Below are 23,510 nucleotides of genomic sequence, written 5' to 3'. Positions count from 1 at the left end.
ATTAAATGACATTTGAAAAAACAATACATGAACAAAATAAGAAACTTGAAAAAAAAAGAATCAATCAAAAGCAAAACCAAATGGAAATTCTAGAAGTAAAGAAAATGTTATCTAAACTGAAGAACCTGAGAGAAAGCTTGAACAGCAGACTTGATCAAACAGAGGGAGAAAAAAATCAGTGAGCTTGAAGAACATATGAAATAACTCAATCAGAGGAACAAAAAGAAAAGAGAATAAGATAGCAGAAATCATGCGACAACATCAAGTGAAATTACCTTTACATAACTGGCATACCCAAAGGAGACAAAAAAGGAAGAAACTTAGAAAATATATTTAAGAAAATAATGGCTAAAAATTTTCCATGTATGGAAAAAGATGACAGAATCTATGTACAGAAAGCTCAGAGGTCACCAGTCAAATTCAATTCAAAGAGGAATATCCCAAGACACATCATAATCAAATTATCAAAAACAAGAGACAAAGAATACTGAAAATAGCAAGAGAAAAGAAACACATAGCATTTAATGAAGCCCCCGAATGGCTTTCAGCAGATTTCTCAGTAGAAACCTGTAGGTCAGGGTAGAATGAGGTGATATATTCAAAGTGGTGAAAGAAAAAGACTGTCAACCAATAATGCTGTATTCAGCAAAACTAACCTTCAAATATAAAAGAGAAATGAAGACATACCTAGAGAAACAAAAGCTAAGGGAAATTATCAACTAGACCTGCCTTACAAGAAATGCTAAAGGGAGTTCTTTGCTCTGAGAAAAGATGATGCTAAAGTGTAACAAGAAAACATCTGAAGCTATAAAACTCACCAGTAAAGTAAGTACACAAACAAAGTCAGAATACACCAATTCTGTAAGAGTGGAAAACCACTTAATCACAAAGAAAGACAGCAAGACAGGAAAAAAGAACCTTCAAAACTACCAGAAAAAAAGTAACAATATGGCAGTAAAAAGTCCTTATATATCAATAATAACTTTAGATGTAAATGAATTAAATGCCCTATTAAAAGACACAGAGTGGCTGAATGGATCATAACAAGAATGAGAAATATGTTTCCTACAGGAAACTCATTTCACTTTTAAAGACACACAAAGACTTAAAGAGCTGGAAAGAGATATCTCACGCAAATGAAAACCAAAAAAGAGCAGAACTAGCTGTACTTATTTCAGATAAAATAGAGTTTGAGTCAAGAAAATTAAATAAAAAGGTTATTATATTATGATAAAGGGATCAATTCAACAAGGGGATATAACAGTTCTAAATATGTACATATCCAACACCAGAGCACCCTGATATATAAAGCAGTTATTGGTATACTTAATGGGAGAGACTCCAAAACAATAATATTTGGGGCCTTTAGCACCCTACTTTCAGCAATGGACAGATTATCCAGACAGAAAGTTAACAAAGAAAAATCTGAGTTAAATCCCACCCTAGACAGATTGGACTTAACAGACATGTATAGAACATTCCATCCAACAACTGCAGTGTAAACATTTTCCTGAATGTTTCAGCATATGGAATATTCTCTAGAATAGACCATATGTTAGGTTACAAAACAAGTCTCAACAAATTTTAAAAAAATGTTATTATCTTGTCTGATCACAACCAAATAAAATTAGAAATCAATAACAAAAGGGACATTGGAAATTAAACAAAAATACATGGAAATTTAAAAAAAAATGCTCCTAAACAACAAATGGGTCAAAAAAAAATTTTAAAGGAAATTAAAAATTTCCTGGAGAAGGATAAAAATGAAAACACAACCAGAACTTATGAGATACAGCAAAAGCTGTTCTATGAGGGAAGTTTATAGCAATAAAAGCCTACATCGAAAAGTAGAAAGAGTTTGAATATACAACCTCATATTACACCTCAAGAAAATGGAAAAACAAGAACAAACCAAACCTAAAATTAGTAGGAGAGAGGTACAAAGATCAGAGCAGAAATACATGAAAGATTAAAAAGCAACACAAAAAATCAATGAAAGAGTTACACTTTCAAAAAGATAAACAAAATTGATAAACCTTCAGCTGGACTAACAAAGGGAAAAAGAAGACTCAAATAAATGAAATCAGAAATGAAAAAAGAGACATTACACCTGATACCACAGGAATACAAAGGATCATAAGAGACTAGTAACAATAAAAATATGTGAACAAACTGGAAAACCTAGAAGAAATGGATAAATTCCTGGACACATGCAACTTACCAAGGTTGAATCATGAAGAATTCGAAAACCTAAACAGACCAATGAGTAGAAGATTGCAGGAGAAATAAAAAGTCTCCCAACAAAGGAAACCTCTGATCCAGATGGCTCTACTGCTGTATTCTACCAGACAATTAAAAAAGAACTAATACCAATTCTTCTCAAACTCTTAAAAAAAAATTGAAGAGGAGGGAATACTTCCAAACTCATTCTATGAGGCCAACATTAACCTCATACAAAAATCAGAAGAAGACACACACACACACACACACACACACACACACACACACAAAATGACAGACCAATATCTCTAAAGAACATACATGTGAAAATCCCCAATAAAATACTAGCAAATGGAATCTGACAACACATTAAAAAGATTACTCACTATAATTAAGAGGGATATTTATCCCAGGGATACAAGAATGGTTCAACATATGCAAGTCAATAAATGTAATACATCACATTAATAAAACAAAGGGAAAAAATCATATGATCTTTTCAATAGATTCAGTAAAAGCATTTGATAAAATCAACACTCCTTCATGATAAAAACACCTAACAAATTAGGTCTAGAAGGAATGTACCTCAACACAATCAAGCCCATATATCATATAACCACAGCTAACATCATACTGAATGGACAAAGTTGATGACATTTTCTCTAAGATCTGAAACAAGACAAGGATGCATTTTTCCCACTCTTATTCAACATGGTACTAGAAGTTCTAGTCAGAGCAATGAGATAAGAGAAAACCATAAAAGGCATCCAAACTGCAAACTAGAAAATAAAACTATTTCTATTTGCAGATGGCATGATCGTACACATAGAAAACCCTAAAGCACCCCCCACCCAAGACTGCTAGAAGTAATAAACGAATTCAGTAAAGTGGCATCACACAGAGTGTATGTACAAAAGTTAATAGCATCCTATATGCCAATAATAAAATATCTCGAAAAGAAATCAAGAAAACAATCGCATTTATAATAGATACCAAAAAAAAGTACCTAGAAATAAATTTAACCAAGGAGGAGAGAGATCTCTACAATTAAAACTATAAAGCATTGGTGAAAGAAACTGAAGAAGACACAAATAAATGGAAAGATAGCCCCTGTTCATGAGCTGGAAGAATTAATATCATCAAAATGTCCACACTTTCCAAAGCAATCTTCACATTCAATGCCATCCCTTTCAAAATGCCAATGTAATTCTTCACAGAAATAGAAAAAAATATCTTAAAATTTATATGAAACTGCAAAAGACCCTATATTGCCAAAGTAATCTTAAAAAGAACAAAGCCAGAGTCATCACACTATGTGACTTCAAAATATATACCGTAAAGCTTTAGTAACCAAAACGTCATGGTACTGGGATTAAAATGGACAAACAGACCAGTGGAACAGAACAGAGAGTCTGGAAATAAACCCATGCATTTACAGTCAGGTGATTTTTGACAAAGTTGCCAAAAATGTATTTTGGGGAAAGGACAGCTTCTTCAATAAGTGGTGCTGGGAAAACTGGATTTCCACATGCAGAACTAGACACCTATGTCTCATCATACAGAAAAATCAACTCAAAATGGATTACAGGCCTAAATTTAAGACTCAAAACTATGAAACTACTAGAAGAAAACATAGGAGAAAAGCTACAAAAAGTGGGAGGGGGTAGTGCTTTTTTCAACAAGATTACAAAGGCATAGGCAATTTAAGCAAAAATAGACAAATGACTACATCAAACTAAAAACCTGCACAGCAAAGGACACAATCAACAAAGTGAAGAGACAACCTATAGAATGGGATAAAGTGTTTGACAACTACACATCAGACAAGGGTCTAATATCCAGAATATATAAGGGAGTCAAACAACTCAACAGCATAAACCCAAGTAACTCAATTAAAAAATAGGCAAAGGACCTGAACAAACATGTCTGAAAAGAAGACATACAAATGGCCAACAGGCACATGAGAAGTTGCTCAACATCACTAATCATCAGGGAAATGCAAATTAAAACCACAATGAGATATTATCTCACTCCATTTAGAATGGCTATATCAAAAAAACAGAAAATAACAAATACTAATGAGGATGTAGAAAAAAAGGAACTCTCCTACATTGTTGGCAGGAATGTAAATCAATATAGCCAATATGGAAAACATTATAAAGATTCCCTAAAAAATTAAAAATAGAACTACCTTATGACCTAGCAATTCCAGTAGTGGGTGTATATCCAAAGAAAATGAAATCACTATATGGAAGAGACACCTGTACTCCCATGTTCATTGCAGTACTATTTAACATAGACAAGAGATAGAATCACCTTGAAGGATGAATTAAAAAAACTATGTCAAATATACACAATGAACTACTATTCAGCTGTTAATAAAAATGAAATCCTGTCATTGGCAGCAACGTGGATGAAACAGGACCATCATGTTAAATGAAGTAAGCCAGGCACAGAAAGACAAATATTGCCTGATCTCACTCATATGTGGAATCAAAAAAAAAAAAAAAAGAAAGAAAGAAAAAGTGATTCTCATAGAAGTAGAGAGTAAAATAATGGTTACCAGAGAACAGAAAGAGAAGCAGGGCAGGAGTGGGTGGGTGGAAGAGGTGTATTCACGATGCAAAGTACAAGTAGCCAGGAAGAAGAAGTTCAGTGTTCTGGACTACTTGAGCTCGTAATATTATACTGAGTATTTCTAAATAGCTAGTAGTATCTTGACCATAATCACCCCAAAGAAAATATAAATGTTTAAATGATGGATATACTATCTACTAGAAGTGAATCACTGTACAATATATGCATTTACTGAATCAACACACTGTACCCCACATATATATACAATTGAAAATTAAAAGGAAAAGGAAGGACATTTTAAAGAAGAGATTTGAGAAAATTGCTGGTCAAGGAGAAGGAACTGGAAGAGAAGTAAACAGAAGCTAGGGCAAAAGAGGAGGGGAGTAAAGGCACAGGAAAAGTGGAAAAATGTCACAAGGGGGAAATAGCTTTTTTAAGAAAAGGAAATGAAGAGAAGATAGATGAAATTAGTGGGGCATTTTGAAGAGGAAGTAGGAAAAATAAGAGATTCCACATCATAGGACCTCAAAAATGGTGGAAGCATCTAAAAAAAATAGAGTTGAGGGTGGATTGAGGCTTTGAGAATAGACTATTTAGAAAGTCCCCAATAGCGGATAAGGAAACATCATCCAGAGATGAGCAAGAACATGTTGTGGCAGCAGTGATGTTCTGGCTAATCTGGCTGGGGTGGCATTTTCTATTGAGATTTCATCTTAAAATATGCATTGGAGATGGTTGTCATCCCTAGACTAGGAATCAGGTCACTGGAAGCATTAGGGATAGACTCAGTCTGCAAGGAACAGGGAGATGTTCTAAGTTCAAAAAAATTAAAATGCAAATAAAAGGACCTATCTTTGCTCTCACAGAGTTTTGCTTAAAGTGGAGCATAGACATGTGAACCGATAGCACAATGCAGTTTAGTAAGCTCTACAGTAGAGATACACAGTTGATTCTTAATATTGTGAATTCCATATTCGTGAATTCATCTATTGCTCAAATTTGCTTGTAACTCTAAAATCAACACGCATGGCATTTTCACGGTCATTCACGGATATGTGTTGAGTGGTGAAAAATTTGTCACCCAACACATTCGTTTCCGATGAGGTTGAACATGTTATGTCTCTGCTTTCTTGTTTCAGCTCATACTGTAAACAAGTGTCCTTTTTGAGGTCTGTTTAGAGCTATGGGTTCTATTTATTTATTTATGTTTTGCATTTTTTGTGCTTTTGTGGTGAGTTCTCTGTTTGAAATGGCCCTCAAGCACAGTGAGCTGAAGTGCCGTCTAATGTTCCTAAGCACAGGAGGGCTGCGGTGTGCCTTACGGAGAAGATACACGTGCTAGATAAGCTTCACTCAAGTGCGACTTATGGTGCTGTTGGCTGCAAATTCAGTCTTAACGAATCGACAGTATACATTAGATAAAATAGCTTTAAACAGAAACACACATAAAACAAGGTTATGTATTGCGGCTGACAAAAATGTAACCAGAGGGTTGCAGTAACAAAACTCTTTATTTTCCCTAAGAGCGATGGTTCCATATTCGCTTATTCAGTGTTCATGGTGACTTTACAGAAAATAACTACTGTAAATAATGAGAATCAACTGCGAGTAATGAGAAAAAGAACACAAGTTTGCAGTGAATGCTTTTAATTTTACGTTGCTTCTGCATCTATTTTTGAATGCAGGTTTAACTTCCTCCTGGCAGAGGCAGGGTCAGCCACTCTTGACAATTTCCAGTTCTGCACCACACCCGAATGGCTCAAGCTTGGCCATAGATAAGGACTTAGAGACAACTCTCTCACCTAGCAGTTTGGGCCTTCCTGCTGCTTCCTTTAATGGGACCATCTAACTATTTGCCCTAAACTGCAAGTGACCACACACTATTCCCCCCATATACAGTGCTGGTTTCCAGGCTGTCTTCTCTTTCCCTCTCTGGGCTCCCTCTCCCTGGCCTCTGGGTGTGTGGCCTCCAGGCATGCAGTGTACCCCTCAGGGTCCCTAGGTACTAAAAACCCTTTAACTTTCACATTGTGGTTGTGTCATTGAAGCTGTGCATGAAGGTAGGTTACCCTGAAGGGACCCACGCAGGTGATCCCCCGCTGGTGCTCGTTTTTTCTTTTGTGGCTGCAGGGGATGTTAACTACCAGTTAAGTTGACGGAGAAGCTCAAAGAATTTTATTCAAAACAAAGTTGCAATGGAAACATGGGGAAGGCAAAAGTGATCAATTCTCTTTGGGAAGGTTCAATGTCAAAAAGGAGGTACGTTTTCTAAAAGCATCAAAAAGTTCATTAGGAAAACTACATCCAATCTGCTATGTGTTACCCAACTGCACGTAGAGCGTTAGCATTTTACGGAGCTGTCAAGAAGCTTTGGAAAGAATCTTCTTGCCCTGCTGACAGCTCAGTCCCAACAGAAAAATTCTCAGCACAGCCTCAGTAATCAGCTTCTTCAACCCCCCTTGCCTTTAATCCTGTTTGATCTGAATTATTGAGCTTTCACAAAGTTTCTCTGAGTCACTAAGATACCATCTCTAAGATGGCATTCCCTGGTAATTTTCACCTGATTTCATAGGAAGCTATGGTCTTATTACTACTAAAAGAATACTGTTTTATTAATACTAATGACTAACATTTGTATAGTGTTTGGCATTTTTCAAAGTAATGTACATCATAGCTACCACAAGGACTGCACGACTCCTAATATTTACAGATGACAGTCCGAGGCTCAGAAATGTTACATGATTTCACCTAGTGCACATGGCGCATACACATGGTGGCTAACACTGGAAGCCAAGGCTTCTGGCTCCCAATTTCATGTCATTCCTGATACTTCAGTAATTTTCTAGTTGGGGTTCAGGATACTCCTGATTTGTGCTGGGATGTTTCAAAGTCTGATGGATTGTGCTATAGTCCTGCACGTTCACAATGGCCACTTCAACCAGATCGGCTCTGCTTTCATTTATTTATTTTTATTTATTTATTTATTTTTATTTTTTATTTATTTTTTTTCTGCCTGTTAAAATACAGATTCATATTCTGCATTTCACTGATTTTTTATTTTATTATTATTTTTTTTAAATTTTATTTTGTCGATATACATTGTAGCTGATTATTGCTCCCCATCACCAAGACCTCCCTCCCTTCTCCCTCCCCACCCCACCAACAATGTCCTTTCTGTTTGCTTGTCGTATCAACTTCAAATAATTGTGGTTGTTATATCTTCTCCCCCCCCCCGGTTTATTTTGTGTGTGTGTGTGTGTGTGTGTGAAAATGCTCAACATCACTCAGCATCCGGGAAATGCAAATCAAAACCACATTGAGATACCATCTAACCCCAGTTAGGATGGCTAAAATCCAAAAGACTCTGAACGATAAATGCTGGCGAGGCTGTGGAGAAAAAGGAACTCTCATACATTGTTGGTGGGACTGCAAAATGGTGCAGCCTCTATGGAAAATGGTATGGAGGTTCCTCAAAGAATTGCAGATAGATCGACCATACGACCCAGCTATCCCACTGTTGGGAATATACCCAGAGGAATGGAAATCATCAAGTCGAAGGTATACCTGTTCCCCAATGTTCATTGCAGCACTCTTTACAATAGCCAAGAGTTGGAACCAGCCCAAATGCCCATCATCAGATGAGTGGATACGGAAAATGTGGTACATCTACACAATGGAATACTACTCAGCTATAAAAACGAATGAAATACTGCCATTTGCAACAACATGGATGGACCTTGAGAGAATTATATTAAGTGAAACAAGTCAGGCACAGAAAGAGAAATACCACATGTTCTCACTTATTGGTGGGAGCTAAAAATTAATATATAAATTCATTTATTTATTTTTAAATTGTTAGTCTGTAGATTTACATGTTTATACACTTCCTTATAATGAAGTGTATGAGACTTCATTTTAGGAAACAACTTCCTCTGCTTTCTGGAGTTTCAAACCCAGGGAGTCACAGCACTGAAGATGTAGAGGAAGACTTGATATGAATTGAAGAAAAATCGCAGAATCACCAGACCTTTGAACCAGGAGGAATCTTCTTAATCTTTTTGCTGATGTAAAAACTGAGAGCAAGAGGGGGAAGTTGGTTCCCCAGACTGAGATGCGAAAAGAAAATTGATGGAACATTTATTTTCTGGGGTGGCTGCCTTGCATAGAGGGTGGCCACAGGCTTCAGAACCAAAGGGTCCTGGGCTCAATGCTACCTTTGTGACCCACGCTCTCTACAGCCCTAGCCAAGTTACATAATTTCACTAAGCTTCGGATTCTTCGTATGTAAAATGGGAATAGAAATACCTACTGCAGGGGCTTAAGGGACCACTAAATAACATACTTGTCATCCCCAATGTGTGTGGAACCCCTTGAAGAGAGTTAACAACAATCACACAGGTGGAGATGAAAACTTCAGTTTTGCTGCTAGAAAATCTGGATGGAAGAAATGTGGTGTGAATCTTTAACCACCCAGGTTCTTAAAATGTTCTCACTGAATTCCATTTCCTTGGCTCATCCCAGGTGGGGTCTAAGAACCACTTAGCTCTCAGGAAGTGGCAAAGGGCTGCCCTGTAAGCTTACCAAATCGGGGATCAGAGAGACCTGTGTTCACTAATGGGGTTGGGTGCATGGAACTGTCGCTAAATTCTTTCTCTCAATACCAGTCATTAGTGAAGGTTTTCTTCCTCTTTTGGGGAGGAGGATGTGACACCATTGTCCTAAAGGGATCTTTAAGTGAGGTGTAACATGTAAAGTCCTTGGCTGATGCCCACTGCTGTGCATGTTCTTGAAACAAAGATAAAAATACACAGTGTTGGTGGAAACAAGACCATAAACCCAGGTCCTTAGTCCATTATTCTTTCCTCAGTGATGAAACAAACAGGTGCATTACACAGAGTTGGGCGGTCTTCAATATGGTTTAAAATGACACACTCCATTTTCAGTAGCAGAAAACCTGCTAGCAACTCAAGGGACAAGATAGCTAATATGTACACAGTGCTTCTTTAACTTGTCCAACTAACGTCACCTGGAAATACAGCAGCAGCAGTGTGTGTGTGTGTGTGTGTGTGTGTGTGTGTGTGTGTGTGTGTGTGTGTGTGTGTGTGTGTGTGGAGAGAGAGAGGGGGGGGGAGAGAGAGAGAGAGACTGTTGAGGAAATGAAGTATAGCCCAGTAAAACAGGCATAGGAATACATAGGAGAAATTTATTAAGCATCTGGTGCATACTGGGCACCACATGGAGGACAGTATAGACATTGTCTTTAGTCCTCATATTGTCACTGCAGGGTGACACTATCTTTATTTTATCCTTATTTTATTTTTATTTATTTATTTATCTATTTAATCCTTATTTTGCAAATGAAGAGATGCAAAGAAATGAGATTTTAAAATCAGGTCATGCTTGTTTCAGAGCCCTGGCCCTTTCTCCATAGTATGCTGCAGCAATATCTCATCCTTTCCTGCTTTGAGAGGGTGTGTGAAAAGGAAATGACTATTCTTTACATTTAATAGAAAAACAGCAGCAAACTCTGTCTGACTAGAAAGTGCTGTGGGGCAGAGACAGACCCCGCATGCCAAAAATGCCTCTGAGAAAGGGCGGATTTGGGATGGAATGGCAGGGATCCTGGAGTTCTTGCTGCAGGATGACTTCCGCCACTTAGATAAAGAGAATCTAGTGTCCGACGTTACAGGGCACCTCCCTATTTAATGACATGGTGAGGAGAAATAGGGCTTTTTCAAAGGACAGGATCCAAACCTGCTGCTACCAGATTTGCCCTGACTGCGGATGCCCAGCTGGCAGTCAGAGCAGGTCCCCGGCTCCATCTTCTCACAGTCTGGATTTGATGTGGGCTCTTTCTCCTGTCAGTGCATTTTCATTTGAGTCTTGTTGGAGCTTGCTTTTAAATACATCCATTCTAAGTAAAATGCAGACCTTCTTTTCTCCTTTCCAAGCCTCCTTTACATCCTTTCCTGGAACAGCCATCAGATCACCAGAACCACAGCCCTTGGTCAGGGAGAGCTTGTGGGGGCAGACACAGAGAAGATATTTGAGCAAAGTCTGTGTCAGAATAGAGGCTTCCAAACATCAAACATTCTTCTGGCAGGACACGTTTCAAACACTTTGCTTTTAACATCAGAGTTTTAATCAGCCCTGTTAAGAAAGTAACATTTCCCTGACATGTTGATACGTGGGAACATTTACATCGTCCTGTCCTCAAGTCTCCATATGTATGAATGGACAGTAGGTTGTGTATTCTTTTAAATATATTTGCAAAGAGTCATTAAAAGTAAACCCCAAATATGACTATTGTAGCCTCTTCACTCATGAACGATGCCAAACCACATTCTGTAGTGTCTCGGCGCCCCGAGGAGATGCTGTTAACTACAGCCGTCTGGCCAAACGATGCTCCGTCTCCCATCTCAACTGCTAGTTCCTTCTTATCTTGTCTTAAGATTGCTGTGCTGCTGACATGAAGGAAATAATTTTATCTAGAACAGGGTGGAAGGATTCCTCTGCCTATTGCTAATTAAGAGCCTACTGGGAGTAAATACAAGTTTGGAAAGGAAAGATGTTTGAGAAGAAGCCACTTTCCCAGCTGTGTGTGAGACCAGCCAGGCCATGATGTCACAGATGGCCTCTGCCCTTCTGTCCTGCTGCTCCTCTGCACCCCTCCTTCTGCTCACTGTCCCTTTCTTCAGACTGTGAATTACAGTAATAAACAATGGCCCTGGAGATATGATATCAAACAAAAATTTCTTGCTTTATTTTCTTTTCAGATATGAAGTTTCTATTATAATAATTTGTATGGTTTCTTACGGTCCTCTCTTTCCTCTTGAGTTCAGATCCCTTCTTACTGAATGTGGTTGACATAGCTTGACCCACCCAAGGTCCAAACACAGGTGCATTTCTATGGCTGCCTCAATATAGAGGCTAAACATGAACTAGTTCATTTCTCAGCCTTCCTTGTTGCTAGAAGAACAATCTAACACAGTTCTGTCCAATGAGAAATTGAAATTTGCATGCTCTACCTTGTCCCCTTTCTTTTTTTCCTGCATTGAATAAAGGTCAGAGGTTTAGACCTGAAGCCGCCATCTTGTCACCCTGAGGTGACAGGAATAAGAAAGTGATCAGGAGAATCTCAGAGTCTAGTACTGATATCATATCAGATGTAATTTGATTATTTATTTATTTTTTTGGTTTACCCAAAAGTTGTGGAGTATACTAACATTTATAAAGCAAATGTATTTCACAGAGCCTAGTTTCCAAGGCCCTGTAGTTTCAGGTATAACCTAACTTTTTAAAATTACTTATGGGAATGTTAAGCTTGCAAAAGACAGGAAACTTTCCCCAGGCTAAAGTCTCTGATGTAGATAAAGAATTGTAACACAGCCAACTTGTTGGCTCAAGGACAGACATCCTTGGAGCAGGTTGACATGTTAAGAAAGTTACTTGAATCTTATGTAAATATGCTAAGGGAATTGCTGTAGGGAAAGAAAGTGTTTGCTAAGAACAAGCTTTTATTGGTGGATCGACTTAACCTTTTGCAAACTGCATTATGGAATGTCACTTTGTTATTTCACTGATGTTACCAGTTTCTATTGTTAAACTATACTTAGCCATAACTCCACCTATGTTCCTTTTCTGTAACTTTCTGGCCTGGAGAATAAAAATTGAGACAAAACCCCAGTCTGGTGTTAATTTCCCAAGGAGGAATGCCTCTCTCTTGAGGGTTCTGGGAAGTTATCCCCTTCAGGGTGTCTCACTGCTCAGATGAAATAGGCTCTGAGTAGTCCTTTGTGTCTCTATCACCCAGGGGAGAGAGGTGACAAATCTGTGTGAGGACAAAAAGAGTGCAACAACAGTTCATTTATGCTCTTTGATTCAGTAACATATGTATGTATATACACACATGCACACACACACTATGACTAAGCACTGCTCTAGCCATTTGAGATTCATTAATAAATATACTAGACCACAATATCTGCCCCAAGCAATTTAGCAGATGGAGACAGCATTAAGCAATAGACATAATCAATAACATAATTATACAGAAAGAAATGAAAAAAATAAAAAGTAAGACAAGGTAAGGGGCATGGGAGTGTAAAGGCAGAGGTTAGTTGCAATTATAAATAGGGGGGGTCAGGATAGAATCTAAACACCACATAGTAGGCATGTAGGAGAAATGGTGGGTGCCCAATGAATATTTGTTTAGTGAATGAATAAATGAATGAATGAATAATAAGTGAAGTTACTGCTCAGTCAACTTGTAGACTTCTTGTTAGAGAAGAAAAATAACATATATGTATAATTTACTGTTTGTTAGATTTTCTAAAATTGCAGAAAAAGCATTCCTAAGTGATACAATGAATTATAGCCTTTCATAATTTTTTCAGTGAGGATCTTGGTCTGGGACTATCTTAATAACACTCTTATTCTTGAATAAAAGCTAGATTCAGAAGTCTTTCTTCCCCTTCAGCATGTTGGAAAAGTTGTTTGAATGTTTTCTGTTATCTATTGTTACTGAGGAGACACCAACTTCTCTCTTTGATGCTTTGAAGGTCATTTGACTTTCCTATCTCATGATTTTAAGATTTTCTTTTAATCTTTGATGCTATGTAATTTCAGTATTATGTGAGTATATTTACATTGATCTTACTTGGGGGTATGTTTGTGTGTGTGCATTTTGTTTCTGTATGCTTTTTTATTTCAATTTAAAGACTCAATTTTTTTTTTTTTAATTTTTGGAAAATATTCCAATCTTTCTTTTGATATTGTGCTCCTCATTCTCTCACTTAACTTCTGGAATATGTATTAGATATCTACTCAATCCTTTCTTCTCTTCTTCATATCTCTTAACTTCACATTCACATTTTCCATATCCTGATCTCTTTGCGCTACTTTCTGGTTGATTTCCTCATATTTATTCTACAGTTTTCTTATTCTCTCTTCACCTGTGTCTAGTCCAACATTTAATGAGTTTTTGTTTCATATACTATAATTCTTCAATTCTAGATTTTTGGGCGGAGAGTTCACTTTCAAATCTATTTGTTCTTTTATTCAAAAAAGCCCTGTTTTTATCTTATTCTCTAATTTATTTATTTGGATATTTAAAAAATATTTTACTTATTTTAATGTCCCTTTCTGGTTGCCCTATTACCATTAATTGTTTACCTATGAATTGTATTACTTACTGAATGTAATGGCTCTTTGCTTTAATAGTTGCTATTTTTGAGCATTTTGTAAATCTTTAACACACGGGTTCATGCTTAATGGGAGTTGTCTTCCATAGGAGTCTTGCTTGTATCTTGAACTGGAGCAATCCCTAATAGGATGTTTTGCTTTTTTTTTTTTTTTTTTTTTATCTCCATGGAGATACAAAAAGATAAAATATAAGTAAGTACATTTTTAAAAATCCAAAACCAAAAAATAAAAGAGCACACTAACAAAAATATATCTTCCACACCAGGAAGAATGTATTGAGTTCTTTTAAGAGTAACTCAAGGGAGCATTAGTAATAACTGGCTTGAGGATTTTGGAAGAAAGTATAGATGAAGAATTGTACTCCACTGATAAGACATTCTGCTGTCAGTACATCTTAAGAGTGTAGTTTTTGTTATCACAGTTTATGGACAGAAAGTTTTCAAGAACATTTATAAGGATGCCAAAAAATCTGTGGATTTGGTAGAAGAACAGTAATAAATGTGGGAACTAAGGCTTATTAATGCATAATCATTTATAATGTCAGCAAGTGGGATGGTTCTAATATGGAAATGACTTTCAGAAACTGGGAACCAGGGAACTCTAATGAGGATTCCAAGGTTAGCTTTTAAAACTGTTCTGTAATCCAGTGAGTGTGACATATTGACAGATATCCTCATTGCCATTAAGAGCTATTATCTAATAAATCCAAGAAATTTTGAAAAATACACTAACAGCAACATCCCTGTTTCTTATAGTAAGTGAAATATAACCAGTGTTAGTTCAGAATTCTGCCCTTAATACTTGAAATATACATATTAAAACAATGAAGTATGTATAAATAATTTCTTTATATAGCACTGTCTTTTTAAAACTTACACATTGTGATTGCACACACTTACGGGGTACAAGCTAATATTTTGACACATTATAGGTTGTATAGTAATTGGGTCAGGGTAGTTAAAGTATTCATCACTTCATGCATTTATCATTTCTTTGTAGTGAAATCATTCAAAAGCTTCTCCTCTAGCTACTATGCAATATATGAACTTAACTTAACCATGGTCCCCTACTGTGTGATAAAACATTAGAACTTATTCACACTATCTAAATGTAATTTTTTATTGGAATATATTCATATATTCATGGGGTACAAAGCTGACCATCAACACCTGTGCCCAAGATGTGAAGGCCAGATCAATACTGGTTGCATGCCCATTACCACAAATTGCAATTATTCCCCATGTCCCCCACCCAATTAATTTCTGACCTCCCTTCCCCTCCCCCTTTTCCCCACCTCACTTTGCCACCCTAGGTGTGCTCCCTCCTTCTGCAAGTCCAATGAACCACTGTGGTCTTTCCTTCCTTCTTTCTCTCTTAGCTCCCACTTATGAGTGAGGACATGTGGTATTTTTCCCTCTGTGATTTGCTTATTTTGCTTAACATAAGTTTCTCCAAGCTCATCCGTGTTTTTGTGAATGGCAGAATTTCATTCTTTTTTATGGCAGAATAGTATTCCATGGTGTACATATACCACATTTTCCTTATCCAGACATCAGTTGATGGATGTTTAGGTTGGTTCCATATCTTGGCTATTGTAAATACAGCTGCGATGAATGTGGGAGTGCAGGTATCCCTTCGAAATGGTGATTTCCATTCCTTTGGGTATATACCCAGAAGTGGGATTGTTGGATCATATGGTAGATCTATCTGTAATTGCTTGAGGAAACTCCATACTGTTTTCCATAATGGTTGTCCTAATTTACAGTCCCACCAACAGCATAGGAACATTCTCTTCTCTCCACATATTTACCAGCATTTGTTATTCTCCATCTTTTTGATTATAGCCAGTCTAACTTGGGTGAGGTGATATCTCAATGTGGTTTTAATTTGCATTTCTCTGATGACTAGTGATGGTGAACATTTTTTTTGTGTACCTGTTGGTCATTTGTGTGTCTTCCTTAGAAAAATGTCTATTCAGCACCTTTGCCCATTTTTTAATTGGGTTATTTGTTTTTTTAACTGTGTAATTTCTTGAGTTCCTCATATATTCTGGATATTAATCCCTTGTCAGATATATAGTTTGCAAAATTTTTCTCCCACTCTGTAGGTTGTCATTTCACTCTGTTGATTGTTTCCTTTGAAAAAATTAACATTGTGAAAATATCCATACTACCCAAAGCGATCTGCAGATTCAATGCAATCCCCATTAGAATACCAATGACATTCTTCAAAGAAATGGAAAAGAAATCTTAACATTCGCATGGAACAACAAAAGACCCTGAATAGCCAAAGCACTCTTGAGCAAAAAAAAAAAAATAAAAAAAAATAAAAAAAATAAATAAATAAAAATAAAGCTAGAGGCATAACACTACCTTACTTTAAATTATAGTACAAGGCTATAGTAACCAAAACAGTATGGTACTGGCATAAAAATAGACATTTGGACCAGTGGCTCAGAAGAGACAACCCAGAAATCCCCCCTCAGGCTTACAGCCATCTGATATTTGAGAAAGGCAACAAAAACATATGTTGAAGTAAACACTGTCTCTTCAGTAAGTGATGCTGGGAAAATTGGATATCCATATGCAGAAGAATGAAACTAGACATGCATCTCTCACCATATACTAAAATCAACTCAAAATGAATTAAAGACTTAAGTATAAGATGTGAAAACTGTAAAAATACTTACAGAAAATATAGGGGAAACACTTCAGGAACTAAGTCTGGGCACAGACTTTATGAACAAGAGCCCAAAAGCACAAGCAACAAAAGAAAACATAAACAAATGGAACTATATCAAACTAATTATAATTTTATACCTGTTGGTCAACAGCCATTGCCTGCCAGTCTCTAGTAACCACTGTTCTATTTTCTGCCTCTATAATATCAACCCTTTTTTCCTTAGGTTCAACATATGAGTGAGGTCATGTAGTATTTGTCTTTCTGTGCCTGGCTTAGTTCACTTAACATAATGTCCTCCAGGTCCATTCATGTTGTCACAAAAGACAGGATTTCATTCTTTTTATGGCTGAATAGTACTTCATCGTGTATATATATCACTTTTTTTTATCCATTCATCTGTTGTTGGACATGTAAGTTGACTCCATATCTTGGCTACTGCAGATGGTGTTGCAATAAACATGGGAGTATATAGCACTGTTTTTAATTGTGCTTCACGAAGATTTACATGTCAGCTTCATTAATTGCCAGGAATATTTCCTTTGCCAAGTTACTCATCTGATCTGAGACTCATTTTTTTTTTTTTTTTTATCTGTAAAACCAAGATATTGATTGTAGCTACCATTAGGGCTGTGGGAGGATTAAATGAGATAATACTCATGGAGAGCTAGCACAGCATCTAGTCCCCAGAGAGAGCAGCTATTATTACTGTTCTTTTCAATGTTCCAAGCTAGCCCAACTGTCCAAGGTTTTTCTTCCATGTACATTTTACATCAAAAACACAATCCAAACTTTCAGCAAGTACCAAGAAGAAGATCTATTTCCTGCAAGAGCCACAGCAAAAACAGGGCGAACTACCCTATACACTGAGCAGTCTCTTGTGTCCTCATCAACAGCAGCCCAGAGTTCAGTAATTTTGTTCTGGCACAGTTCATGTTCTCAAGTACAGAGAAAACTTCATGAAAAGACCACCAGTGAGGCTCAAATGGGGATAATAGTATCTATCTAGATCAGTAAAATGGGGTAATAGTATCTATCTAGAGGAGCCATTCTGAGAAGAATTTACATGGGCTAATTTCATTCATTCACTTGTTTGTTTATGTGCTAATTTATTACAGAAATATTTACCAAGTGTCTGTATGTGTGAGGCACTATGCTAGGTTCTGGGGAAACAGAAATGATTCATCTGATTCCATTGCAAATTGGGCTTTAAAATTCTGTAAGCGCTATGCTCTTTTAAGCAAATGGTTTCTACTTGTGATTCCAGGATATGAAATATTAAGTGGACAGCTGCTCTGGCGGATGTAATGTTGGTAGGTCTGGAGTCCAACCCAACTGACTTCACCTTAACTCCCAGGGGATGCTCCTGAGTCACTTCCCAGGCATCCCCCAAGTGACATGGAAGAGTGCAAAACCACTGCACCACATTGCAAGCTGCCTTTCTGTATTAACTAATCAAATATTTATGTTCTGTGCTCCCTATGCAGGATTGACCTTCATAGAGGCTAAATAATCAGAGGGCAAATCCTAATGGCTTTGGAGTACCCCACATTATTTCAGGAAGCTTATGAGAATGTCAGTGAACATCCAGCCCAGAAAAATCTGTTGTGTAGCCTGGCATAGAAAAATGACTTAATTTTTATACTTAGCACAGCACCTGGCTCACAGATGCTTCATACATATTTTCTAAATAAGTGAATAGATTTCTCTATGATGATCTTTCTATTAGGCGTGGAGTGATCTGCATGGTGGCCAGAAAATGTGCCTCCAAACCCAACCACAGGCAGCAGAGACCATCAGGGATCTACTGCTAGACTTTGAAATCCACTGTGGTGTTTGCACCAAGGCTGTGTCTCCCATGGGCAGCTCCTTCCAAGCATGGAGCATGGTGGGGACTAAGTAGACTAAGGGACCACTCTGATGAGCAGCTTTGCCTCCAGAACTCACCAACAGCTTTGTTGATCCCACTTTTTACTTCATGGCAGATGGTCTACGATGATTCCACCTGACTTAATCTCCTCTCTCCTCCATTTGAGTCAGACTTTCATAGTTTCTGAGGGCCTCCTCACCTTTCCAAGCTCCTTCCATATTCTCTCTTACGTGTCATTTCTCCAATGGAATCCCTGCATGTCTTGTCATCTGCTTCTCGGAGGACCCAGACTAACACACCTGCCAATCATCTCATCCCATTTTCCTCTGGGAATTCAGATGAAAATGTCTGGCAGTTGCCTGTGAGTCTTATGAGAACCAGCCCAGAGAGACCTACATCTACAAGGTTAGACTGGAGTGAAAGGGTCTTGGGGTGAAGTCAATGATGGATGGATTTTCACTCAGGAGAGCTTAAGGGGAGCCACAGTTGGACCCAGGAGACAGGAAGCATATGCAAAAGGAGAGAGAGACATGGGAATTAGCAAATGGCCTAGCCAGGTCAGTAGCAAGGAGATTAACAGAGCAGGACCATATGGGATAAGTGGACTGAGGGTGAGGGTACAACTTGAAGAATGTCAATGCATAGGGAAGCTTCCTTTTTAATGCTCATGGTCAGGGGCTTTTGGAAATATTTGATGCATAGCATAGATTTTGGCACATGGTTGTGGGTGAGAAAGGGGAGACCAAAGGAGCTGGTGGGAGTCTGAGCAAAACCATAATGGGGTCAAGAGCACATGTGCCCTGCCAACCCTGCGCCTGCCTCTTGACCAAACACACTGATTGGAAGGAGGCAAGGTTCCAATAGGCTCCTGGAGATCAAGATTACCTGGGAGTCAGGCAACCTGACAAAACAGAAACCCATGACTGGTCACACCTGCGTCCACCTGCCAGCATTGCTCATTACTGGCTGGGAGGTTTGGGGCATATTTCTTGATCTTGCTTCCCTTCTGTTGTCCCATTTATAAAGCGAGACTCGGATGTCATGGTGAAGGTAGAGACAATGTAAATATAATGCCTAACACAATGTCTGGTGTATAATAGATGCTCAAATTTTGTTCCCTGTTATTAAAACAAGAAACCAGGAGGTCTGTAGGAGCAGAGATTTGTCAAACCCAGTAGCAAATACGTAGCCTCAGAATTCCGATAATAGGGTGAATGTGTTATTCTGGATCTCAAGAAGTTTTTCTATCTTTATGTTCATGTAGAATCCACCCCTAGAATAAGACCTATTCTATTATTCAGGAGTCTTTTTCATTTGTAAGCCTTTCCTTCTACCTTTCAAAATCAGCTCAAATGACTCTCATTAAAAAATGGGAATATATTGTGTCTGACAACTGGAAAGTTCAAGGGCATCTGGTCTCGGGGCTGGCTGGACCAAGTGCTCAAATGATGCTCTGAGTCCTGTCTCTCTTTTCCTTAGTGTTGCTCCACTCTAGGTCAGCTGTCTTCATGAGGAGGCAGGATGGTTCAGGGCAGCTCTGGGTCTGTAGCATCTTCCCAGGCCATGATCCCAGAGAAAAGAGGGCATCTCCTTCCAGACAATTTCAGCAGGACACCTGTGGAATCTTTGGTTAGCTTGGCCTAGTCCCAATGTTTATCCCTAAGCCAGCTGACTAGGGCCAGAAAGTTGAAGTTTCTGTGTTTGGCCAGGCCTAGCCAAATGCTCATCTCTAGAACTCGGGATAAGGAAGAATGAGGAATATTTCTAGAAACTGTTGTGCAGCTGAAATCGTATGTCCCGTGCATTTGCCTGTAAGAGGGATTCTTTTCCTTTGACCTCTCTTCTTCATTACTGAAAGATCCCTAGAGGGCCACACCCTTTTCCGGACTAGAAATATTCTTACAATGAACAATTGGTCCTCTTCAGTCTCACAGATTAGGGGACCACCAGAGATACTTGTTAGAAATTCAGACCCTAACCTTAGAGATGGATATCAGTGTGGAAGACTTTAGTCACGGATTTATCTCAGATAAAGGACTAGGAAAGGGAATCTCTCATCTAGTAGAAGAAACAAAAATGTCTTCTCAAATATTTGGGGACTTATGTGTATAAAGCAACTTTATATGTAAAAGTGACTCATGCCAGTTCATAAGTCCTATGACTCTGAAACAGCCTAAGGACAGAGGGTGGGTATTTTTTTCTTCTATATTCTCTGCCCTTACTTCCCCTCTTCGATGATGTGTGCCATGAATAGTATGTGTTCTCTGGAGCCAACGACTCTGGTGGTAATGAGATTCCTTCCAACAAGGATGCCAGGCACATCTGTGCTGTGTCAGGCCGTGACATGTTGGCATGAAGGAAATGTTCTGGATGATGCAGATGCCGCTGGCTCCACGGGTCTGCTGCCTCTGGCATCAGTTCTGTCTTAAAAACAGATTATGCAACACTTTATTTATTTACATTCAATAAATATTAATTTTTAAAGACAAGAAAAAAATATAAATGTAAAGAAGAAAATATAAGCCACTTATAATTTTACCCTCTCCCCTGCAAGAAAAACCCCCAAAATTTAAAATTTTGGTGTATAATATTCCAGATTTTATCTGTATAATTTCATTTGATTTGAGGGATGGGTTCTTAAAATGAGCTCACCTAATTTAAAAATAGCAAACTTTGAAACTGATTCTTTTGTAGGAATTAAATATAAATTAGCAGGGAATGTGTTCTTGGAGCACATGAGCCTTTCACCCTGAAGGTGAAGGACACCTTTGTGATGTGCATCTTGTAGCTGAGTCACCAGGATGTTTCCCTCAAGTTTTTCATTATCCTATCCTGGTTTAATATGATGACTCTGGCAAGCCATTGTCTCATTTTATACATTTCTCACTACAAAATTCTCAGCTCAGCATATCATTTCAGGTAATTTTGTGGCCTTCATCATAACATTAAATTGCATCTAACATTTAGTTGCAAAATTGTTGATTTTAAGAAAGGTTTTCCCATTCTAGTACCATCACCTAATAAAAGTTTGTTTGAGGTTGTTTGAGGATATTAAACAAAGAAACAAAACCAATTAAAAATACATAACAGTGAATCCTAGACTAGTAATGTGATCACTCCTGAAATTCTGCACATAAGGCTCCGTGGATTCCAAGACGGTATGTATTTCTGATTAGCAGCCAAGAGGGTCCCAGCAATAGCATATATGAGGATTCTTCAAAAAGCTTGTGAAAAAATAAAATTGAAAGATAATACAAATCTTTCCATGAATTTTTTGAAGACATCTCATACATAGCATTCACTTAGACCTCTAGATTAAAAGCTCTTTGAATCCTGAGTTTTTTTAAAGTTCTGATGAATTTGTATTATTTTGATTTTATGACAACATTCTAAACATTCTATATTCTACTACTATAGATCCACAAAACTGAGACCTCGCATCCTGTCTGTGGATGTAAGTGTGTGGATAATCCTTTTCTCACAGAAATAGGGTCATACAGTATATACACTGCTTGGTAACTTTCTCTTTTGAACTTAATACTGTATCATGGTTTGCAATGTGTGACATACAGGAAATAACTCAGACAGCCAAAACAGTGACTCTGCTTTTCACCACCCTGTCTAAAGTGTTCTCACCAATGGGAGACAGACACCTGAAGACACCCTATGCTTTTCATAGGTCCTTGGTAGAAATTTCTGTACTAAGGTGTTCCTAGTTCTTATTCCAGTCTGTGAACTCCAAGATTCTTAGCAAAACCCAGGTCTCAAAATCCCCTATTCAGGATGAAATTATCCAAATATCCATCACTGCTCTAGGTGCTGGGGCTAGTGCAGTGGGCATGGTGTCTGCTCTCCCTGAGCAGTGCCTCTTGCTGGGCAGATGGCAAATAAAGCCAAAGGGGCGTGAGAGACTCCGATGGAGTGTGGGGGACGAGAAGGAGTCTGACTTCTAAATTTAGAAAGGGAACGAGACTGTCCCACGGGAGGGACATTTCAACTGACACCCGAAGTATCACTCTGAGGTGAGAGAAGCTGGGAATTTGAAGGAGAGATAGAGGACAGTGTTCCAGGATGACGGAATGGAGTGTTTGCAGATCTGGAGGGGAGAGGGAACGTGGCGATTAGTTCCTGAAAGGCATCCAGTTCTACGGGTCCCAAAACAGAACGTGGCGGAATCTGAGAGAACATCCCAGAGACATTTCAAATTGGTGCAAAGGAGGCCAGAGTTGACCGGGGACATCATGGGCTTTCTCAGTGTTCGTCCCCCAGCATTTAAGCGGGATAGGGGAATAGAGCATTGGAAGCGTGTCAGAGCAATGACTCAGATGGTCTCTGATCCTATGAAACACACTACTCCTAAAGTCCAAAACCCATCACCAGAGCCTCTTTCCTTAGTTTTACGACTTTGTGTTTTTCTTTTGGTCAAATTCCAAAGAATCTTACTCATTCCCTGTGGAACTGTGCATGGAGTTTAGCTTGCGCTCAGCACAGATCTCATTCAACTGCCATTCATCGGAAGAGCTACAGAGAAGTGAACTGGCTCTCAGGCATCCACTTAATAGATGATAGAATTTTGAAAAGAGCCTAAAAGCATCTTTAAAAAGATAAATAAAGTCCATGACTAAACTACATGTTAGAACTGAAAGGGATTTTGGAGGTCGACAAGCACACATCTTCTTTTTGCAGATAAAAAAATGAAGGCAAAGAGAGACCCAGTGGCCTGGGCAACCTCTCCTGCCACTGAGGGCCAGAGGCAGAGCTGATGGAAGAGGTCTCCTGATTTAATTATTTCTATACGATCTGGGAACTTCTGGGGGACAGCTCCTAGAAGATGACACATGTGTATTTCAGAGAAATTCAAAGCAAGTTCAAGAATCAAATATCTGAAGAGCCATGTATCAAGTGTCTTCTCCCACACTCTTCCTCTGTCTGGGATGCTCCTGCTCCCACGGTTCACCTG

Source organism: Cynocephalus volans, chromosome 9 (assembly GCF_027409185.1).
Source record: "Cynocephalus volans isolate mCynVol1 chromosome 9, mCynVol1.pri, whole genome shotgun sequence".
Lineage (NCBI taxonomy): Eukaryota > Metazoa > Chordata > Mammalia > Dermoptera > Cynocephalidae > Cynocephalus > Cynocephalus volans.
This window is presented reverse-complemented; position numbering follows the sequence as displayed.